The sequence below is a fragment of the Procambarus clarkii genome, chromosome 82 (genome assembly GCF_040958095.1).
Source record: "Procambarus clarkii isolate CNS0578487 chromosome 82, FALCON_Pclarkii_2.0, whole genome shotgun sequence".
NCBI classification, from domain to species: domain Eukaryota; kingdom Metazoa; phylum Arthropoda; class Malacostraca; order Decapoda; family Cambaridae; genus Procambarus; species Procambarus clarkii.
In genome coordinates this window covers 5,611,317-5,628,117 of record NC_091231.1, presented here as the reverse complement: position 1 = coordinate 5,628,117, position 16,801 = coordinate 5,611,317, and the positions used below count along the sequence as shown (strand labels likewise).

The window sequence follows — 16,801 nt, the reverse complement described above, 5'->3', positions numbered from 1 at the left end:
CTAATGTGTTTTTTAGTGAATTAGAATTATATAAATTGACTTTTTTTTGTACCTTGTGGATAATTTTTTTTAGACCTGTATGTTGACTATGGAGAACTTTGTGCTTTGGATGCTATGTTGTACACAAAAGGCCACATCTTATGTTGTACACAAAAGGCCACATCTTATGTTGTACACAAAAGGCCACATATTATGTTGTACACAAAAGGCCACATCTTATGTTGTACACAAAAGGCCACATATTATGTTGTACACAAAAGGCCACATCTTATGTTGTACACAAAAGGCCACATATTATGTTGTACACAAAAGGCCACATATTATGTTGTACACAAAAGGCCACATCTTATGTTGTACACAAAAGGCCACATCTTATGTTGTACACAAAAGGCCACATCTTATGTTGTACACAAAAGGCCACATCTTATGTTGTAAACAAAAGGCCACATCTTATGTTGTACACAAAAGGCCACATATTATGTTGTACACAAAAGGCCACATCTTATGTTGTACACAAAAGGCCACATCTTATGTTGTACACAAAAGGCCACATATTATGTTGTACACAAAAGGCCACACGTGAAAGTGTACACAGGTACACAAGAGGGCCAGATGAAGGTGTACACAGGTGCACAAGAGGTTCAGGTAAGATAGCGAGGCCACTGTGCACCTCGCCACTTTGGTGAAACCAAACATATTGCAACTTACGGTAAGTTAAAGTGGTACACCAAAGTGTCACATTTCAGTTTGACAGAAATAAAAAAATATTGTTAAATAAAACATCTGAAGCATTAAAAACATCTGAAGCATTAAAAACATCTGAAGCATTAAAAACATCTGAAGCATTAAAACATCTGAAGCATTAAAAACATCTGAAGCATTAAAAACATCTGAAGCATTAAAAACATCTGAGATAGTGTTTACTCCAGCGATAACCTGTGAATCCTTCTTATCTTAATACCACTTCATCAGCCTTCGTATTAGTGAAAATTAACCAATGTAGTTTTGAGAAATATAAATGATATAAAATTGAATGCATCAATTAGTTAAACCAATGTTAAAAGCTTTATTAATTAAAACTAAGCTTTTAGCGGTGTTGATAAAATAGGCCAATAGCGAAGCATATGTGTATAGACCTGTGTATTGACTCACCAGGGACCCCCCTGTGTATTGACTCACCAGGGACCCCCCTGTGTATTGACTCACCAGGGACCCCCTGTGTAGTGACTCACCATACACCAGGGACCCCCTGTGTAGTGACTCACCAGGGACCCCCTGTGTATTGACTCATTAGGGACCCCTCTGTGTATTGACTCATTAGGGACCCCCCTGTGTATTGACTCATTAGGGACCCCCTGTGTATTGACTCACCAGGGACCCCCTGTGTACTGACTCACCAGGGACCCACTGTGTATTGACTCACCAGGGACCCCCTGTGTACTGACTCACCAGGGACCCCCTGTGTATTGACTCACCAGGGACCCCCTGTGTACTGACTCACCAGGGACCCCCTGTGTATTGACTCATTAGGGACCCCTCTGTGTATTGACTCATTAGGGACCTCCCCTGTGTATTGACTCATTAGGGACCCCCTGTGTATTGACTCACCAGGGACCCCCTTAGGGACCCCCTGTGTATTGACTCACCAGGGACCCACTGTGTATTGACTCACCAGGGACCCCCTGTGTATTGACTCACCATGGGACCCCTGTGTACTGACTCACCAGGGACCCCCTGTGTACTGACTCACCAGGGCCCCCCTGTGTATTGACTCACCAGTGACCCCCTGTGTACTGACTCACCAGGGACCCACTGTGTATTGACTCACCAGGGACCCCCTGTGTATTGACTCACCAGGGACCCCCTATGTATTGACTCACCAGGGACCCCCTGTGTATTGACTCACCAGGGACCCCCTGTGTACTGACTCACCAGGGACCCCTGTGTACTGACTCACCAGGGACCCCCTGTGTACTGACTCACCAGGGCCCCCTGTGTATTGACTCACCAGGGACCCCCTGTGTACTGACTCACCAGGGACCCCTGTGTACTGACTCACCAGGGACCCCCTGTGTACTGACTCACCAGGGACCCCTGTGTACTGACTCACCAGGGACCCCCTGTGTACTGACTCACCAGGGCCCCCCTGTGTATTGACTCACCAGGGACCCCCTGTGTACTGACTCACCAGGGACCCCCTGTGTATGACTCACCAGGGACCACCCCTGTGTACTGACTCACCAGGGACCCCACTTAAAGGTATAGCAATTGTGATAATTAATATTATAATGTCTGTATAATGAGTTAGTGAAATATTAACTTCAGTAATGTTCCTTGTGGTAATATTTCATTAATAACCAGCACCTCCACTCCCAGGAGAACACCCCGCGCCCCCGCCCTACAGGACGCCCATGTGGAGGGCCTTCCTTCCTCTCCTGGCATAATGTCAACAATGGACTTCCTCAAGTCTGGAACCAGTTTCAAGTTCGTCCACCAAATGTTTCTCCCGGGAAAATGCATTATGTGTTAACTTTGTTTACAGTTGCGTAACTTACAGAGAAACTGTCTATTGTTTGGGGTGAGGTTTAAGGTCTGTCATCCGCGGGAGGGTACTGACGGTCACCACTACATCTTTCTGACCTCCTGGAAGGTGTACTGTAGTCATGTACTCACCAAGGTGTACTCCCCTACAGGTGTTCCTCGAGGTTTGGTATCATATGTACTCCAAGATTCGTCTTTCTGGTTTATAGAACTGCCTTATACAAAGTTTTAACCAGCACGGTCGCTGGAGTCGTCTTCTCTCGAGTCTGGCATTATTACTTTGCATTTGTTAAGACTGAAGCCTGTAAAAATGTTTCCCGCCCATGCTGGAGCACATCCAAGTCTCACTGCGGATGTGTTCACAGTTATCACAAGATAACTGTGAGCGCTCACCGTTATCTTCGTTTCGATTTCTCAACCTCAGTTTTCCATCATGTTGTTTGCTCCATGTGTGAGGGGGATTGATGTACTCCAGGAATAGAATGGGCTCCAGTACCGACCGTCGCCATTTGTAACCTGTGGGTACTCGGGATTCGTACCTCCCACCATTGCCCTGTGTGTACTACCATGCACAGATGTCCCTTCACAACCTCCTCGCCATTACTACCCGCGACACCCTCTTGCTTCTAGTTTGTAGAGAAGCTTTATGTTGGACCCCGTCGACCACTTCTGGCAGTCACGGAGGATTACGTCAGTCCTCCCTTCTCGTTGTTGCTTTATCACCGCCGTTTTCTTATTCAACTCGCCATTGTATTCACTGTAGCATTGTGGTCACTGTAGATCACGCCATTGTATTCACTGTAGCATTGTGGTCACTGTAGATCACGCCATTGTATTCACTGTAGATCACGCCATTGTATTCACTGTAGACCACTGCTATTCACTGTAGCATTACCTACGATCTACTTTCACTCGATACATATTGGTGCCTCGAAGCAAAGCAATCACACGCTTCCTTTCCAGTGACTGTAACTGTCCTCTCCCTGCAGTAGTCATTAAATGGTCGTTCACCAGTCAGTCTGACTGCATAAATGTTGTCTTGGTCTTCTGTACGTAATAAAGTTTTGAGGAAGGTACAAACTTAACCTCAGCTTTCTTGTATATGGCTTCTTATACAGACTATCATATACTAAGATTTGACCCTTCGAGTTATCTTTTTCCATTGCATTCATTCTAGGAATTCCATGACCTGCTAGTAATTTGTTTTTTTTCAGTATGCTAGTTACTTCCTGCACCCTCTTCCCTCTGGCCCTGCTAGACACCGCTATGTCTAGCAGTGTCTAGTGTTAGTCTAGCACTGTCTGCTATGTCTAGTGTTAACTCAAAGGTTAACACAGTAGTTATTGATTTTCAGGGGCACTCCAGCTTCCTTACCCGCTATGTCTTCTAGTTTCAAGTGTTTTCTTCTATAATTGAAGTCCTCATAGACTACTAGATCTGTTCTAATATCATTTGCTTTTACCGTAGCTGCCTAGAGTGTCTTCTAACATTGAGTGCCCATGTGTGTAGAGGTCTGTGTGTGGATGTGGATGGGGTCTGGAGGTCTGGATGTTTGCTGGTTGATCAGTCCAGCAACCAGGAGGCCTGGTCGACGACCGGGCCGCGGGGATGCTATGCCTCGGAACCACCTCACGGTAACCTCAAGATAGGTTCTATGTTGTGTAGATGTTCCATGTATGTAGGGGTTTCCATGTGTGTATGGGGGTTCAATGTGTGTATGGGGATTCCATGTGTGTAGGGGAGTTCCATATGTGTGAGTTGAGTTAGAGGTATGGAAGGGATTAGTGCATAGTCTGCGGGTGTTGGGTAGAGGAGAACATTGTGGAGAGAGTACATCTAGGTTCTCCTGGATGTGTCTTGGAGTAGAGAGGGAGAGGATGATGGAGGGTTGTCTCTGTAAGAAACCATTTAATCTGGGAAGGGAAGGGCGCTGGGAGGGGCGTGTTGTCAGGATGGGAGAGGAGATTGGGGTGGTAAGTGATGTTGTCACTTCCCCCTCTTCCTCCCTCTCTCTTTCTCGTCAAAATTCCATATCCATTTTAAGTATTATTTGCTCATTATATAGTTTAAGGAATTCCCGCCTCTGATTATTTTGAAATTATGATTGTCTCTCCTTGACACGCTTGTCTGTCTTTGACCTTCACTTAGTTCGGGTCTCGCACATTTTCATAACACTGAAGAGCAAGCCGAAGTGCGCACGCGCGTGTATTCACCTAGTTCACCTAGTTGTGTTTGCGGGGGTTGAGCTTTGCTCTTTCGGCCCGCCTCTCAACTGTCAATCAACTGTTTACTAACTACTATTTTTTCCCCCACACACACCCCAGGAAGCAGCCCGTGACAGCTGACTAACTCCCAGGTACCTATTTACTGCTAGGTAACAGGGGCTTTCTGGGTGAAAGAAACTTTGCCCATTTGTTTCTGCCTCGTGCGGGAATCGAACCCGTGCCACAGAATTACGAGACCTGCGCGCTATCCCCCAGGCTACCAGGCCCCTGTGTGTGTGTGTGTGTGTGTGTGTGTGTGTGTGTGTGTGTGTGTGTGTGTGTGTGTGTGTGTGTGTGTGTGTGTGTGCTTGCAAGAAGTCTTAGTAATTTCTCACATAAACCTTCGCGCCTGTTGACGGAGAATGTTGGCATGTGCTCCCGTGTTTCCTCTCGTGTGTGTGAGTGGTGCCCATTATTGTAAGCAAACCACCAGTCTACATAAACGTATATACGTGAGTATATTTAGCGGTTCTAAATATACTACTAACCAGAGGTCTGATTCGTAAAGCAGTTACGCATCTGTTTACGATTCTCAATCTTTGGCGGCTTTGTTTACATTTATTAAACAGCTTATGAACATAGAAACTTCCCAGTGAAATGTTATTATTGTTATAAAGAGACTCCTCGTGCTTCACTCATACACTGATTAATAAATGTAAACAAACCAGCCAAAGATTGAGAAAAGGTGTACAGGTTCGTAAAGAGATGCGCGAGTGCTTCTTGAATCCTGGTGCTGCTTCGGGTCAGTTTATCTAGTTACTCTAGTTACTATCTATCTATTTACTTGCCGGGGATACTCTATAGTGATACTGGTGTGTAATTCAGCCTTTCTTGTCTTTCCCCTTTTTTCTATATATGCAGAATATTAGCCATTTTCCAACAGTTTGGAACTTCTCTCGTGTCCAGCGAGAAGTTGAATGTTATAGCCAGGGGAGCGCCCATGTTTCCGGTGCCTTCTGTGGTGTCCAGAGCCATGTCTCGTCTGGTCCTCCGGCGCTTTGACGTCCAGCTGTGACATTCAGCTGAGACGTCCAGCTGTGACGTCGAGCTGTGACGTCCATCTGTGACGTCGAACTGTGACGTCAAGCTGTGACGCCCAGCTGAGACGTCCAGCTGTGACGTCCAGCTGAGACGTCGAGCTGTGACGTCCAGCTGTGGCGTCGAGCTGTGACGTCGAGCTGTGACGTCGAACTGTGACGTCCAGCTGTGACGTCGAACTGTGACGTCGAGCTGTGACGTCCAGCTGTGACGTCGAACTGTGACGTCGAGCTGTGACGTCGAGCTGTGACGTCCAGCTGTGACGTCGAACTGTGACGTCCAGCTGTGACGTCTAGCTCCTGCCGTTGCTGCATTACTTCTCTTCACACCCATGTCACAGAGGAGTTCCTGTGAAAGCGGTCGTTCAGTTATGGCTCTTAGCACTAGTGCCAGACCAGGCTCTTCTTTAAAACTTTCTTCAATACCACTTCTGATTTCCTCCCTTCACATGTTGTACCAGGACGTTCCTCTCGACCACTTCTACAAGCTTTGTTCTCCATGTCATTTCTCCTCTTGTGTCCATTGTCATCCAGTCAATTTAGTCACGAGTAAAGTCTCCCATTATTACCGGAATTACTAATCTCTACTTTTACCACCATATTAGGGGACGTGTCCTCAGTCCTTTGAGTTAATCCACTCTAGTTGACATCAGTCAGCATTGGTGTACCAAATCTTCAGTCTTCGTTGTTGCCCTCTTCTCTGAGTGGTTAGTATCCGGCAGATGAATAGGGCTGTGGTTGATAGGTATAGGTGTAGGGATAGGGTTGGTAGGCAGGTTGATAGGTATAGGTGTAGGGATAGGGTTGGTAGGCAGGTTGATAGGTATAGGTGTAGGGATAGGGTTGGTAGGCAGGTTGGAAGTGAGATGCAGGAGAAAGCTGGGAGGGGGATAGATGTTATTTTCCAAGAGGCCATTTTAAATTCACTTATTGCTCTGAGATCTTGTTTTCAGTTCAACACTAGAGTGTATTCACATAGTTGTGTCTGCGGGGGTTGAGATCTGCTCATTCGGCCCGCCTCTCAACTGTCAGTCAATCAACTGTTACTAAATACTAACTAATTTGTAATTTTTTTCTACACACACACACAGGAAGCAGCCCGTGACAGCTGTCTAACTCCCAGGTACCTATTTACTGCTAGGTAACAGGGGCATCAGGATGAAAGTAACTCTGCCTATTTGTTTCTACCGACAAAAGGAATCGAATCTGGGCCACAGGATTACGAGTCCCGCGCGCTGTCCACTCAATATGTGTGTGTGTGTGTGTGTGTGTGTGTGTGTGTGTGTGTGTGTGTGTGTGTGTGTGTGTGTGTGTGTGTGTGTGTGTGTGTGTGTGTGTGTGTGTGTACTCATCTAGTTGTGCTTGCGGGGGTTGAGCTCTGGCTCTTTGGTACCGCCTTTCAACTATTAATCAACCGGTGTAAAGATTCCTGAGGCTACTGGGCTCTATCATATCTACATTTGAAACCGCGTATGGAGTCAGCCTCCACCACATCACTGCCTAATGCATTCCATCTGTTACCTATTCTGACACTGAAAAAGTTCTTTCTAACGTCTGTGTGGCTCATTTGGGTTCTCAGTTTCCACCTGTGTCCCCTTGTTCGCGTACCACCAGTGTTAAACAGTTTATCTTTATCTACCCTGTCAATTCCTTTGAGAATTTTGTAGTTAGTGATCATGTCTCTCCTTACTCTTCTGTCTTGCGGTGTCGTGAGGTGCATTTCCCGCAGCCTTTCCTCGTAACTCATGCCTCTTAGTTCTGGGACTAGTCTAGTGGCATACCTCTGAACTTTTTCCAGCTTCGTCTTGTGCTTGACAAGGTACAGGCTCCATGCTGGGGCCGCATACTCCAGGATTGGTCTTACATATGTGGTGTACAAGGTTCTGAATGTGTCCTTGCACAGATTCCTGAAGGCAGTTCTGATGTTAGCCAGCCTCGCATACGCCACAAATGTTATTCTTTTTATGTGGGCTTCAGGAGACAGGTTTGGTGTGATATCAACTCCCATATCTTTCTCTCTGTCCGTTTCATGAAGTACTTCCTCTTCCATTCGGTATCCTGTGTCTGGCCTCCTGTTTCCACCGCCTAGTTTCATTACCTTACATTTACTCGGGTAGAACTTTAGTAGCCATTTGTTGGACCATTCATTCAATTTGTCTAGGTCATCTTGTAGCCTCATACTATCTTCCTCTGTCTGTATCTTCCTCTCATACGTTTTGCATCATCAGCAAACAATGAGAGGAACGATTCTATACCCTCTGGGAGATCATTTAAATATATCAGAAACAGTATAGGACCAAGGACTGACCCCTGCGGGACTACACTGGTGACGCCTCGCCAATCTGAGACCTCACCCCTCTCACAGTGACTCGCTGTCTTCTGTTGCTTAGGTACTCCCTTATCCAATGGGGTACCTTCCCTTTCACTCCTGCCTGCATCTCAGGATTTTGCATTAGCCTCTTGTGTGGTACTGTGTCAAAGGCTTTCTGGCAATCCAAAAATATGCAGTCGGCTCACCTCTCTATTTCTTGCCTGATTTTTGTTGCCTGGTCATAGAATTCAATTAATCCTGTGAGGCAGGACTTGCCATCCCTGAACCCATGTTGATGCTGTGTTACAAAGTTTTTTCGCTCCAGATGTTCCACTAGCTTTCTTCGCACAATCTTCTCCATCAGCTTGCATGGTATGCACGTTAGGGACACTGGCCTGTAGTTCAGTGCCTCCTGTCTATCTCCCTTCTTGAGATGATTTGATTGACCCTTCCTGTATAATGGGACTACAATAGCCGTCTTCCAAATTTTTGGCAGTTCACCTGTTACCAGTGATTTGTTATACACTATGGAGAGTGGCAGGCACAGTGCTTCTGCTCCTTCCTTTAGTATCCATGGTAAGATTCCATCCAGGCCTATAGCCATTGTCACATGCAACTATAGCAAAAGCTTCCTTACATTCCCACTGGTAATCCCAAACTCTTCTAGTGGTTCCTGGTTAACTATTCCCTCTCTTATCTTTAGAACTTCTCCTTGCTCTAATGTGAAGACCTCTGGAATTTCATATTCAGTTCCTCACACACTTCCATGTCGTTTGTCGTGAATCTGTCTGCCCCTATCCTTAGTTTCATTACCTGTTCCTTCACTGTTGTTTTTCTCCTGATGTGGCTGTGCAGCAATTTGGGTTGGGTCTTAGCCTTGATTGCTATGTCGTTTTCGTATTGTCTTTCTGCCTCTCTTCTCATCCTGATATATTCATTCCTGGCACTCTGGTATCTTTCTCTGCTCTCAAGTGTACTGTTATTTATATAGTTTCTCCATGCCCTTTTACTTTGCTGCTTAGCTAGCCTACATCTCTGATTAAACCATGGGTTTCTCATCTGCATTCCGTTTTTATCCTTTTGGACCGGAACAAACTTGTCTGCTGCCTCCTTACACTTCTGCGTGATGTAGTCCATCATGTCTTGGGCCGTCTCTCCCCTGAGTTCTGTTTCCCATGTTATAACTGTTTGTAATTTTCTTATTTCCTCATAGTTTCCCTTTCGGAATGCCAGCCCTTTGTTTTCAGGTCTCTTCCTTGAGTTCATTAACCTTTCTTCGACCAGATACCCAAACATTAGTACACTGTGGTCACTCATTCTTACTGGGGTCTCGAAACCGATTCGTGTGTGTGTGTGTGTGTGTGTGTGTGTGTGTGTCTGGTAAAGGAGAGGAAGGTGTTGGAGTGACACATGAAATGAGTGAGATGGACGTGCTGGTAACTCAGCTGTGGTGTGTGTGTGTGTGTGTGTGTGTGTGTGTGTGTGTGTGTGTGTGTGTGTGTGTGTGTGTGTGTGTGTGTCCAGTGCTACTTGCGGCTACTCTACCCCTCCACTCCACTAAATCCCATCCATTAGTGGTAATTAGTTTAACAGCCAAATATAAATTATCTGCATTAATGTGCACGACGTCAAGGGGGACAACATGCCTTTTTTTTGCCACAGCCAACCCCCCCCCCCCCCCCCATCCCCTCAAGCTGGCCAAACCCACTCAAGCTATTCACGCTCCCACTCCACCCAATCAACATGGGTCCTTACCTCCTCCTCCTTCCTCAGGAACTCAAGGTACTCATGGTACGCCTGACACAACAGAGCAAGAGATCAAGATTTACAACCTGTAAATAATAATGTCTGAAAAAAGATCGTTATTAGTCTAAATCACATCAATTTGACTTAAGCCATTGGCCGCTCCTTGTTGTTAAGACATCAACCACCCACACTATATGACACGGGGAGGGGGTGAGGAGTAGGGGTAGGGGGGGGTAGGGGGGGTTGGGGGGGAGGGAGGGGAAGGGGGGGGTAGGGGAGGTAGGGGGTTTTGGGGCGCTGAGAGTGATGTCCAAGTGACATGACGTGAGCTGAGATACACCTGGTGTACACACGTGTTGACAGTGACATGTTTGTGTTGCCTGGTGCCACATTGTGGGAGGCAAGTGCCAGAATGGGAGGGGAGGTGCCAAGGTCTGGGAGGGGCAGGTGCCAAAATGTGGGAGGGGAGGTGCCCAGTTGTGGGAGGGAGGGTGCCCAGGTGTGGAAGGGAGGGTGCCCAGGTGTGGGAGGGAGGGTGCCCAGGTGTGGAAGGGAGGGTGCCCAGGTGTGGGAGAGAGAGATGCCTCAGGTGAGGGGATAGATGCCCCAGGTGTGGGAGAGAGAGAGGCCCCAGGTGTGGGAGAGAGAGAGGCCCCAGGTGTGGGAGAGAGAGATGCCCCAGGTGTGGGAGAGAGAGATGCCCCAGGTGTGGGAGAGAGAGAGGCCCCAGGTGTGTGAGGGAGAGAGATGCCCCAGGTGTGTGAGGGAGAGATGTGAGCATGTAAGTAATATGAGCTAATGGTAGAACCTAAAATGTAATTTTGTTGACACGTGCCAACAGCGGCCACGCCACATGGATCACGCGGCCCTCAACACCCTCAGTTCACGCACCCTTCCGGACGCTCAGATAAACAAATATTACACACCCTGGGGGCTACTGGGGTGTGTAACAAAAAGGAGGCCTGGTCGAGGACCGGGCCGCGAAGAGGCTAAAGCCCCGAAATCGTCTCAAGATAACCTAAAGATAAGATACTGGGACCAATTGGGCACCACCGCTCTCTTACTCCACCCAAAGTGTCTTTACACACAATAAAACCAACACGTGTATCTTAATAATAGAGGATGACAGTGTTAATTAAATGAATTTGTATATATCTATATAAATAAAAATGGAAATGTTCGTTTGTTCAAAATAACTAATCTCCGAAAGTTCTTCACAGATTGTTTGGAAATTTTCACACAACGTTCCATTCGCCTCCGAGCGGGTTTTTATATACATACTGTGTAGATGTCACGTCTGTGGCGGTAAAAAACATGCTTTTTCTGAAAAAACTTTTTTTCATGTGTTTTTCATGTGAGGGATATTTTCGAAACCTCTTTACCGGTTGCTTTGAAATTTTGACATAACTTTGCCTTCAAATAGGAGCGTCTTTTTATATATCTACTATATACATGCCTCACCTGTGACAGGAAAAAACATGCTTATTTGAAAAACAGCGCCATCTGTCAAACGTAAGAGCAACACACGCTGTAATCTGCGAAAGTTCTTCACCGATGGCTTTGAAATTTTGACACAACGTTGCATTCGAATAGGCGCGTCTTTTTATATACCTACTATATAGATGCCACCCCTGTGACAGGTAAAAACATGCGTTTTTTAAAAGCAGCTCCATCTGTTGCACATAATGGCAACATGCATGCTATACTAAATATGTCACGAATTCCATTTCAATGTTTCCGATTGCACTGATAAATTTTATTTTCATAGATTTCGATTAATTTTATTTTTTATTGATTTATTTTGTGTGATATTGTTGGAATTGAACTGTGTTGTTTACCATACCGTTCATTTCGTGAGTATAGTTTATTTTTTTATTTTTTTCATATTTTCATTTCATTTTTAACTGTTTTTCTTATATTTCAGTGATGGGAACATCAGATCACTTGATGTTCCACATTTTCTGATGGGAACATCAGACCATTTGGGAAGGCATCGGACGAGGGAATGGGGGAATGGTGGGGAGGACGAGGAGACGGGTGAGGGGGGAATGGTGGGGAGGACTGGAGGACAGGGAAGGTTGCTGTGGCTCCGCAACGCATGTGCGATGCTGAGCCACAGCAACGCGTGGCCGGGTACTGCTAGTATGATAATAAATCTATTCTCCCGTGCATCTGAGGGCCCCACTTCTCGTCCTGCTGAGGGCCCCACTTCTCCTTCACATGAGGGCCCCACTTCTCGTCCTGCTGAGGGCCCCACCTTTGTGGGGCCCTCAGGGGTTGGTACAGGAACAGACAACTGCTGACTCCTGTTAGCAGACTGACAACTTTCCTTTCCCATAACTGATGGTAAGCCTTACCCACTAGTCTCCCCCCCCCAATACCACTCGTTAATCCTTTAACCGGATACCTTACCACTGCTGGGTGAACAGTGGCGTATAGTTAAGGAGTGGCGCCATCCCAGCCAGGATTCGAACCTGGGTCATATTGCTCGCAAAGCATGTGGTGAGTGTGGTAGCACTCGCAACATGTTCTGTGGTGAGCCAGGGAGCAAGACTTCTCCACCTGACCTCCACCACTTCTCCTCTACCTGGGCGTGTAACAAGAGAACAGTGCTATGCAACAGAGTGTGCTGAGCAAACAATTATGTTAAAAACAATCATGCACAACAGCGTTAGACGGGTTACTCACACAATACAGATCAAGTCTCAAGACCAACCCCTCCTTGAGGTGTCCACCGTGGCTACCGCCCTAAGCTGCCACCTTACTCCTCCTTCAGGTATCCGGAGGCAGCGCCCCTCGTGTGTGTGTGTGTCCCGCGCCTCTCCCCTCTACAGAGCCTAGTTCTGTGTACCTCTCAGCTCTCAAAGAATGCTTTCCCGCAACTCAAAAATTCTTCCATCGTCTCGTCAGTCAAGAAGAAGTCATTACTTATAATGAAAATATCACCAGTAACACTGACTAAAGAGGACTACCCTGCCTCAGAGCTGCCGGGGCCAAGACGGAGTGAAGCAGTTAGCGTGTCACTCTCACCAAGGTTTGGGGGCCACTGATCCATTTCCAAGTTTGTCAAATGAAGGTTATTCTATCCCCAGAGACCTCTGGTGGTCGCACGCCCAATCAAACGTTAAAAGACTTGATTTACAGTGTCCCAGATGTCTGAGCGCTCACACACACACACCACGAAGCCCTGACAACGCCCACTAACGCACTTCTCAGTGAAAGGAGCAACCAATCTCAAGCTAAGTCACCCCCTCAATCAACAACAACAACAAGACAATGAAAGGCTAAGCAATTAAAGGTTTATCACACTTAATCGAAAGCTTAATTGAGCCAGGTTTCATCAAGCAGTAACACAAGCACGTTCGAACCTGGGGCCAGATTCATGAAGCACTTACGAACCTGTACATCTTTTCTCAATCTTTGGTGGCTTTGTTTACATATATCAAACACTTTATGAGCTCCGAAGCAATATTCAAATTTCATTGGGAAGTTACGATGCGTAAATACTTGATGAGTCCGTGGCCCCAAGAGATCAATATTCTCCATGATCTTGCTGTTAGTAGTATTACATGTTTAGAGGAGATTAGGAGACTTAAGATGCACGGCTACAACCATATATGAGAGGGCAGCGGCTTCCTATATTGTCACACTTATAGGCGCAGTCTGTCCAATGTATTCTGTAACTATATGGAATGGCAGAATAGGCACTGATGTCTATTAGTATGGCTGTGTGTGTATTTACTATTTGTGTCTGCAGAATCGAGCTACTAGCTCTTGGACCCCGCCTTTCTAACCAATCTATTTTTCCTCTGTTATATCTAATACATATTATATATATATATATATATATATATATATATATATATATATATATATATATATATATATACATATATATATATATATATATATATATATATATATATATATATATATATATATATATAGGGGTGGTAGGAGAGGAAAAGATTAAAGTATTCAGTGAGAATCCACAAGGTCTTCTCTGAACACTATTTATTTTCTTCTTCGAGGATGTGGGTCCCTTTAATTAAACCAGTGGTGGTACCCCTATATATATATATATATATATATATATATATATATATATATATATATATATATATATATATATATATATATATATATATATATATATATATATATAAAACACACGCGGACGCACACACCCCCAGGAAGCAGCCCGCAGCAGCTGTCTAACTCCCAGGTACCTATTTACTGTTAGGTGAACAGGAGCGTTAGGGTGAAAGAAACTGCTCAATTGATTCCCCCTCCGCCGGGAAACGAACCCAGGCCATTTGGACTAAGACTCCCAAGCGCTGTCCACTCAGCCGAGGTGCCCCAAATGTGTGCGTGTGTGTGTGTGTGTGTGTGTGTGTGTGTGTGTGTGTGTGTGTGTGTGTGTGTGTGTGTGTGTGTGTGTGTGTGTTTAGAAATGTAACTACATATTTTATGCCTTAATATACAACGGTAGTTATACCAGGGATCGAATCCTTGTAGGAATGGAATGTTTACACACGGTAGAAACCTGTTTCCCTATACAATGTATAAACGTCGGTCTGTAAGTGTTGAATTATTATTATTATTATTGTTGAGAAAATCTATTGAAACCTGATGGCTGAGCAGACAGCGCTCGGTATTCGTAGTCCTAAGGTTCCGGGTTCAATCCTCGGTGGAGGCGGAAACAAATTGCCAGAGTTTCTTTCACTCTGATGCTCCTGTTCACCTAGCAGTAAATCGGTACCTGGGAGTTAGACAGCTGTCACGGGTTGCTTCCTGGGGGTGGAGGCCTGGTCGAGGACCGGGCCGTGGGGACACTAAGCCCCGAAATCATCTCAAGATAACATGAGAAACCGTGCGGGGAATCGATCGAGGGATCTTGGTACTCCAGCCGTGAACGTTTCCCCTACTGGGAGTACTCAGGTCGCTGGGTCGAATCCCCGCATTGCGCCAATTGATTTTCTAATTGATATATTACGTTAGTGAGGTTTCCCTTTTGTATTATAATTATTATTATTATTATTATTATTATTATTATTATTATTATTATTATTATTGTGTAAGGTCAAATCGGCGAGTGTGAACGGTTACCAAACTCAATTTTCTTTTCACCTGCAAGTGACAGGTGGAAAATATTTCATAATATACAATGTTATGACATTGTATATTATGACAAATGTCATAATATACAAATGTCTATAACAAATGTCACACATGAAACACATATACCCAGCAATAATGTCACACATGAAACACATATACCCAGCAATAATGTCACACATGAAACACATATACCCAGCAATAATGTCACACATGAAACACATATACCCAGCAATAATGTCACACATGAAACACATATACCCAGCAATAATGTCACACATGAAACACATATACCCAGCAATAATGTCACACATGAAACACATATACCCAGCAATAATGTCACACATGAAACACATATACCCAGCAATAATGTCACACATGAAACACATATACCCAGCAACAATGTCACACATGAAACACATATACCCAGCAATAATGTCACACATGAAACACATATACCCAGCAATAATGTCACACATGAAACACATATACCCAGCAATAATGTCACACATGAAACACATATACCCAGCAATAATGTCACACATGAAACACATATACCCAGCAATAATGTCACACATGAAACACATATACCCAGCAATAATGTCACACATGAAACACATATACCCAGCAATAATGTCACACATGAAACACATATACCCAGCAATAATGTCACACATGAAACACATATACCCAGCAATAATGTCACACATGAAACACATATACCCAGCAATAATGTCACACATGAAACACATATACCCAGCAATAATGTCACACATGAAACACATATACCCAGCAATAATGTCACACATGAAACACATATACCCAGCAATAATGTCACACATGAAACACATATACCCAGCAATAATGTCACACATGAAACACATATACCCAGCAATAATGTCACACATGAAACACATATACCCAGCAATAATGTCACACATGAAACACATATACCCAGCAATAATGTCACACATGAAACACATATACCCAGCAATAATGTCACACATGAAACACATATACCCAGCAATAATGTCACACATGAAACACATATACCCAGCAATAATGTCACACATGAAACACATATACCCAGCAATAATGTCACACATGAAACACATATACCCAGCAATAATGTCACACATGAAACACATATACCCAGCAATAATGTCACACATGAAACACATATACCCAGCAATAATGTCACACATGAAACACATATACCCAGCAATAATGTCACACATGAAACACATATACCCAGCAATAATGTCACACATGAAACACATATACCCAGCAATAATGTCACACATGAAACACATATACCCAGCAATAATGTCACACATGAAACACATATACCCAGCAATAATGTCACACATGAAACACATATACCCAGCAATAATGTCACACATGAAACACATATACCCAGCAATAATGTCACACATGAAACACATATACCCAGCAATAATGTCACACATGAAACACATATACCCAGCAATAATGTCACACATGAAACACATATACCCAGCAATAATGTCACACATGAAACACATATACCCAGCAATAATGTCACACATGAAACACATATACCCAGCAATAATGTCACACATGAAACACATATACCCAGCAATAATGTCACACATGAAACACATATACCCAGCAATAATGTCACACATGAAACACATATACCCAGCAATAATGTCACACATGAAACACATATACCCAGCAATAATGTCACACATGAAACCAAAAAATAACAACTCTGGAAATTATGTAACTCTGGGAGTTATGTA

At 44.6% G+C, this 16,801-nt stretch overlaps 1 protein-coding gene across 1 annotated transcript in view; it reads right to left on the bottom strand.

The window, feature by feature from the left end:
• LOC123764370 (prolyl endopeptidase FAP) overlaps positions 1–16,801 on the bottom strand; it is a 90,887-nt gene that overhangs the window by 24,318 nt on the left and 49,768 nt on the right. The gene's annotated exons all lie outside the window — the stretch shown is intronic.